At 42.5% G+C, this 8,137-nt stretch overlaps 1 pseudogene; it reads right to left on the minus strand.

The window, feature by feature from the left end:
* Positions 1–3,649: 3,649 nt before the first annotated feature.
* Positions 3,650–4,573, minus strand: LOC129553611 (olfactory receptor 51B6-like; annotated as a pseudogene).
* Between the last annotated feature and the right edge of the window lie 3,564 nt (positions 4,574–8,137).

Here is an 8,137-nt window from a genome sequence, read left to right on the forward strand (position 1 = left end):
AAGTCACCTGCCAACACAGGAGACATAACAGACTTGGATCTGATCCCTAGGTCAGGAAGATCCCCTGGAGGAGGGTATGGTAACCCACTCCAGTGTTCTTACCTGGAGAATCCCATGGACAGAGGAGCCTGGTGGGCTAAGTCCACGGGGTCACAAAGAGTAGGATACGACTGAGGCAACTTAGCACATACACACATATAACTGTATCCATTCTGAGCCATATTAATGCTTGAAGATGCACCAAATCTGAGCAAGCTGGGGGCTCCACAGAAGCAGAGAGCCATGTGAAGCTTGGGTTAGTTATAAGGTATAATTGGAAGAGGGAGTAGTTTTGCTTCGTAGAAGTAAAACTTTGAAGAATGTCTGACTCTTTACTAACTGCTGAGTCAGGACTGGCAAATGCTTCATCTTGATCAAGATTTGGCTATGAGGCATAACATAATGAGAACAGATACAGGAATAATGCTTAAGGAAAAGAATACATTAGACAAGTCCATTCACAATTCCTGCTCTGCAAATAGGTTCATCTGTACCATTTTTTAGATTCTACATATATGCATTAATATGTGATATTTGTTTTCCTTTTTCTGACTTACTTAGCTATATATGGCAGACTCTAGGTACATCCACATCTCTCTACAAATGACCAAATTTAATTCCCTCTTATGGTTGAATAATATCCATTGTATATATGTACTACATCTTCTTTCTCAGGGAGTGGGGAAGAGGAAGTAAGATGAATTGGGAGGGTAGCATTGACATATATATGTTACCATGTGTAAAAAAATAGCTAGTGGGACCTGCTGTAGAGCATAGGGAGCTCAGCTCCCTAGATGGATGAGATGGGGAGGGGGTGTGTGTGAGAGGGAGGTCCAAGCAGGAGGGGATATATGTATACATATAATTGACTGGCTTCATTGTGCAGCAGAAACTAACACAACATTGTAAACTATACTCCAGTAAAAAATTATGGTAGCACTGAAAACTGTATTGATAGAATGTAAAAGGACAGATAATATTAAAAAATATATATATCTGAATGTGTATATTTTGCTAGTGTCTCTGTTGTGATTAACCAGGGAATCAGAAACATGATTTTTCATTTTAACTTCAAAAACCTCTGTTTAAAGTGACTTTATTCCAGTTAAAAGTGAAATGACTGAAACCCAGTGGTTAAAGGACTTTGAAAGTTCACATGGCTGTGTTCATCATAGCTTCTCTTCCATCTGAACCACATTGAGACCTCAGAGACTATTCTTTCCCCCTTTCCTAGAGTCTTTCCTTCTGGGTCATTCATTGTAGGGGGAGGGGGAGTATTTGCAAAGTGTGGGAAGGGAGTGGTTAGAGACCATAAGGTCTGTGCCTAAGAGATAAGACCCCAAGTGCTGGAAGGAGCTAGAAGTTTGGGCCTGTGTCGCTTGGCTCAGATAACAGCTCCACCTCAACCCTCCTAAACTTGCATGCACAGGAACTCCTTTTGGGACTGGATAGGGGTTAGTCACCAGTGAAGAGTTGTTTTCTTGAATTTAAAATTTTATTCCAGAGATTTCAAGTCCCAGAGGACCACACTGATTTCCTTTCTTCCTTTAGCATCCTACTGACAGAGAGACCTTCCCCTGGACTCCTTTCTGAGCCTCACTTCAGTTTTCTAGCTGTTTCTCCTTTGTCTTCTATACTCCTTTCGCTTATTTTCCTTTCCCTTTAATCCACTAACCTTTAACTGACCACCGACTCCAGTGTTCTTGCCTGGAGAATCCCAGGGACGAGGGAGCCTGGTGGGCTGCCGTCAGTGGGGTCACACAGAGTCGGACAAGACTAAAGTGACTTAGCAGCAGCAGCAGCAGCAAGGCCTGTTCTGGTTTCTTCACTCACTGCTTATCTTGCCCACTTGGGCTCATCTCTAAGGCGCCTAAACTTTGGCATCAGCACACAGCTGGACAAGCAATGTATGTCCCCAAGGAGTTCTTGAGTTATCAGCTGCCCCACGGTCACTCTGCTCCACAAGGCGGTAGATTGATTCTAAGCACCCCCCTAACTAGCTCCTTGCAGTGATTCAGTTTGTATGTTTCCCAGAGCAGGGGACAGTGCTGGTACTCCCCTCTCCATCCTGCACTCATGCCTCCTATGGCCACCTTCAGACTGCTCAGATTTCCCCGGAGAGGCAGGCAGAGGTCTTCTATGAATGGTTAGGGACGTAAACGTCATCCTGTCATCAGGTCAACACACATTGAGCACCTATGTGGTGAAATAAGTAGATATCTGCACCCATCTATAGAGGGCTGAACTGGATTCAATCATGTATACTGTCTAGGTGGTCTCAAGCCACATTATCATTCTGAGGCTGTGTCCTTGGGTCAGCCTCTAGTAGAGTACACAGTCCAAGTACAGGGAAAAGGAGCCTCTGATTGCCAGGTCTGGCTCACCAGTCAACTGGTGGTCACTCCCACTCTTCCAAAACCCTTGTATAATCCTATCATTTCATTGTCTATTGTTCACAGAACATATTGGTTCAGTTTAAAATTTGTCATTTTAGTCATAGGTCCTGGCTCTTCAACTGGTCATAGAATCATGAACCTACTCTCCTTAAGCCTAGACTGAGAAAAAAATCAATTTTGATCAATATTTGGAGCTAGAAAAGGTCATTTTTTTCTTCTACTTATCAGCATTGCCTCCATTCTCTCTTTTTCTCCCCACTTTACACATATAACCAGCTCTATGTCCAGTCAAGTAATGTTGTTGGTAAAAACAATAATATAATTATATATCTTTTATATTATTTATATATATGTACATACGCTGGTAAGTCAGTAGGTAAAGAATCTACCTGTAATGCCGGATATTGTCTGCAAAGTGGGAGATCTCAGTTCTATCCCTGAGTCAGGAAAGTATCCTGGAGAAGGAAATGGTACCTAATCCAGTATTCTTGCCTAACCCTAACCCTAACCCTAACATTCATCTTTCTATGGAAATCCCATGGAGAGAGGAGCCTGATGGACTACAGTCCACAGGGTGGCAGGAGGCTGGCACAACTTAGCGACTAAGCCACCACTACCACATGTATTAACAGTGATAATAATAATTTTAATAAATGTTTATTAAAATTTTAAATGAACAGACTTAGATATAAATAGATAAACTTTCCCTAGAGTTGTCATTTTAAACTGAGGAGAGTGTCTCATTGCGTCACTTAGTGCAATTTTCTAGAAACTAGTTCCATATAAGAAAATTTTCAGCAACTAGATCTGTATAAGAAAAAAATACTGGATACATGTCTGGAGTTGAGTGAATTTCTGCTAAGTATATCAAAGCCTATACATACACAACATATTGAAAAACAACGTGCTTTGATTTAAATACTGGTGGCCCATACTGTAAATCCAAGAATCATATATTGGGTGCCGTAGGTTCATTCAACAGAATGAGGTATTTGGGACAATAGCAAAGATCAGTTGGACAATTGAGATATATGTTTAGTATATGTATATTATATAATATGCAACTCAGCTATAAAAGGGCAGTGTGATATGATCCTCTAAATTGCAGAAAGGTTGGTTTATATTAACTTGGTTTTCCTTAGTTGCTCCCATTAATAAAGCTATCAGCTTGCCCAAGTTCCCTGAACTATTCTTCAGAGAACAGTGAGTCAAAGTTATGCTCTAGAATGAAGCAGAGAGAAAAAGCAAATTATACTAGTCAGGATCTGTTTGGTTTTAATGCTGTAGGTAACAGGATTCATAAAAGGTGGGAAAAGGAAGTAGATATGGCTCATTGTGATGTGGACCACATGAGGAGCATGTCTTCCAAACCTATGAATAAATGTCAGGCCAACGACAGTGACATAGAATACCAGGAAGCAGCAGATGTGTTGAGGTCCTTGGCCCTTTCTTCTCCAGAAGCAATGCCCATGACAGTCTTGAGGATCAAAATGTAGGAGGAAAAGATGTCAAGAAAGTCCAACAAGACCATTGCAAATACAACCACAACAGGATAGAGACAATTGAAGATGATATTGGCACACGGTAAATTGATGACATCTTGGTGTAGACAGAAAGCATGAGAGAGTACATGGGATCAACATCAGGGGAACCAGGAAAGAAGAAGAATTATTGGTGTAATTGACAGACCGGCCCTTGTCAATACCCCCATCCCAATCTTTAACCCTTCTCTTGGTCAGGATGGAAGTATATCTCAAGGGGTTGCAGATGGCAATGAAGCTGTCACAGGCCATGGCAAGCAAAACACCAGACTCTACGATAGAAAGAGTATGAATAAAGTAGGCCTGAGAGAAGCAGGCCCTGTGGTTAATCCCTCTGTGATTCAACCACAGGATGCCCCAAACTGTGGGCATCATGGTCAGTGTCACTCCAAGGTTGGTAGCTGCCAACATAGCTAAGAAATAGTACATGGGCTCATGAAGGTTATGATAATCCCTAATGAGAAAGAAAAAGGTTCCACAACCAAGAAGTATGGAGATATAAACCACCAACAAATGAATGGGGATTCAGTGATGTGTCTTCTCCATACCTGGGAAGCCAGTTAGCAGAAACTGAGAAGCAGTGGTGTTGAGCACCATCCTCCCCCATGAAGTCCACCTCCTACCTGCCCAGAGCCTCACCTCCAACCTCTTCCACATTCACTTTGCCCCACAGGCCAGTGATAGCAGCCTTCTCCTGGGCAGTAAAATGCACCATGATATCAAGTTGTGGAGCTTACTGGTGATTACAGAAGCATAAGAAGCCAAGTCTGTGCTGCTGCTGGATGCTGTGGCCTTTTATTCTTTATTGCTGAACTTCTGTTCCCTTGCTCCCCCTTGTCTTAGAAGTCATTGGTCAAAGTTAGGCTGTGTCCCTCAGGGGTAGAGTCAGCTGATGGCCAGCAAGGAAGATATATATTGAGTGTATGATAACATGTTGGTTCCTGAGACATCCTTCCTTTGTTAGGTCCTCCTCCATCCTCAACACTATTTTCCACTCATTCCCCTTTTTTACCCTCTGCTCTTCCTATGTCATCCTCCACAATGACATCCATCTCTCCCATTCTCCTTACCAGAATGGTCCATGGAGTGTAGCTAAGCACCAGACAAGGAAGGAGTTCTATTCAAACCGTTTTAGTATTGGTTAAAGATGGTGACAAGGAAAAAACACGCTCAAGATAAAAAATATAGTTGTAGACAAGAAACTCAATCAGTTCTAGCTCTGTTGAGGAGTGGATTATAGCCAAGCTCTGGATTTTAGTTTTCCAGGGACGAAAAAAGCAAAACAAAACACACATATATGGTTACTTCATGAAGCTGAATGGAAATGCAAGGGATCTGTAATAGAACTAAGAGCTCAATCCCAAATTAAAATAGCCAAAGGTTATTTCATAGAGAGAACAGGCAGAATAAGCTTGCATCTTGTGCTTGCCCAGAGAAGGCAATGGCAACCCACTCCAGTACTCTTGCCTGGAAAATCCCATGGAAAGAGGAGCCTGGTAGGCTGCAGTCCATGGGGTCGCTAAGAGTTGGACATGACTGAGTGACTTCACTTTCACTTTTCAATTTCACGCATTGGAAAAGGAAATGGCAGCCCACTCCAGTGTTCTTGCCTGGAGAATCCCAGGGATGGGGGATCCTGGTGGGCTGCTGTCTATGGGGTTGCACAGAGTCGGACACGACTGAAGTGACTTAGCAGCAGCAGCAGCAGCTTGTGCTTCCAGGGAACTCTGTCCATTTCTCTGTGACAACAAAGGAAACTGTCTACTCTGGAGACATTGCTCTGAGTGTTCTTCTTAATTTTCTCTACTTATTTATAGCAGTGAGGCAGGTAAGAAATCTGAAATTATTTAAAACCATGACTTGTGATCACACTGAGGAATACATGAATTGATATGAGAGGCTAGGACTTGAAGTATGTTTAATGTTTGTTGAAGCCATCAGTGATAGAGACTTCAAAATGCTCTAGTGCCCTTGTTTTGTTTTGAATTTTGATGTCCCTGTTGTCTGTAGGCTTCCCTAAGAACAAATAATCATGAAATAAAGTATGCAACTTTTTCAGCTGCAAGCCACTGTTATTATACTGGAGTCCTGTTGATATGATGGTAATGAATGGTAGAGGAGAAGCAGCCTATAATTGTATAATTTTAAAAAATCAGCCTTTAGTGGATCAGTTTTCCTGGGCTGTGACCTACACAAGTATTTCTTAGCTTCCCCCCACCCCCCACCCCCACTTAAGAAAAATAAAAAAAGACTTCTTGGGCTAGACTACATAATCTCAGTTCTGCTCAGTCGCTCAGTCATGTCTGAATTTGTGACCCCATGAATTGCAGCACTCCAGGCCTCCCTGTCCATCACCAACTCCCGGAGTTTACCCAAACTCATGTCCATTGAGTCCGTGATGCCATCCAGACATCTCATCCTCTGTCATCCCCTTCTCCTGCCCCCAATCCCTCCCAGCAACAGGGTCTTTTCCAAAGAGTCAACACTTTTCATGAGGTGGCCAAAGTATTGGAGTTTCAGCTTTAGCATCAGTCCTTCCAATGAACACCCAGGACTGATCTCCTTTAGGATGGACTGGTTGGATCTACTTGCAGTCCAAGGGACTCTCAAGGGTCTTCTCCAACACCACAGTTCAAAACCATTAATTCTTCGGCACTCAGCTTTCTTCACAGTCCAACTCTCACATCTATACATGACCATGGGAAAAACCATAGCCCTGACCAGCTGGAACTTTGTTAGAAAAGTAATGTCTCTGCTTTTTAATGTTATCGAGGTTGGTCATAACTTTCCTTCCAAGGAGTAAGCGTCTATTAATTTCATGGCTGCAATCAGCATCCACAGTGATTTTGGAGCCCAAAAAAATAAAGTCTGACACTGTTTCCCCTGATTCCCCATCTATTTCCCATGAAGTGATGGGACCAGATGCCATGGTCTTAGTTTTCTGAATGTTGAGCTTTAAGCCAACATTTTCACTCTCCTCTTTCACTTTCATCAAGAGGCTTTTGAGTTATTCTTCACTTTCTGCCATAAGGGTGGTATCATCTGCATATCTGTGGTTTTTGATATTTCTCCCATCAATGTTGATTCCAACTTGTGCTTCCTCCAGCCCAGCATTCCTCATGATGTACTCTGCATATAAGTTAAATAAGCAGGGTGACAATATACAACCTTGACGTACTCCTTTTCCTATTTGGAACCAGTCTGTTGTTCCATGTCCAGTTCTGACTGTTGCTTCCTTACCTGCATATAGGTTTCTCAAGAGGCAGGTCAGGTGGTCTGGTATTCCCATCTCTTTCAGAATTTTCCACAGTTTACTGTGATGCAAGGAGATCCAACCAGTCCATTCTAAAGGAGATCAATCCTGGGTGTTCATTGGAAGGACTGATGCTAAAGCTGAAACTGCAATACTTTGGCCACCTCATGCGACGAGTTGACTCACTGGAAAAGACTCTGATGCTGGGAAAGGTTGGGGGCAGGAGGAGAAGGGGACGACCGAGAATGAGATGGCTGCATGGCATCACCGACTCTGTGGACATGAGTTTGAGTGAACTCCAGGAGTTGGTGATGGACAGGGAGGCCTGGCGTGCTGTGATTCTTGGGGTCGCGGAGAGTCGGACACGACTGAGCGACTGAACTGAACTGAGCTGAACTGATTGTGATGCACACAGTCAAAAGCTTTGGCATGGTCAATAAAGCAGAAATAATGTTTTCCTGTAACTCTCTTGCTTTTTCAATGATCCAGCAGATGTTGGCAATTTGATCTCTGGTTCCTCTGCCTTTTCTAAAACCAGCTTGAACATCTGGAAGCTCATGGTTCACGTATTGCTGAAGCCTGGCTTGGAGAATTTTAGACTACATAACCTAGGATGACACAGTTCGAGCTCAAGAGAGCAGATATTTTATCACTAATATAGAAGAGCAATGAAAGGACAAGACACATTGGGCTAAACCGTGAAGAATAGCCCCTGTGTGAATAAGAGCATTTTTTTCTTTATTTTGTTTGCAGGTGTTCAACAAATTCTATATTTCTATATCTAGTTTCTATAGTTCTGTATTTAGTTTCAGTTTAGCAAATTGATTCAGTTATACAGTAAGCCCCCTATATATGAACCTTCAAGTTGCAAACTTTCAAAGATGTGAATTTGTGTCCATCAACTTCAG

Source organism: Moschus berezovskii, chromosome 14 (genome assembly GCF_049115385.1).
Source record: "Moschus berezovskii isolate FMDL1 chromosome 14, NW_MosBer_1.0, whole genome shotgun sequence".
Lineage (NCBI taxonomy): Eukaryota > Metazoa > Chordata > Mammalia > Artiodactyla > Moschidae > Moschus > Moschus berezovskii.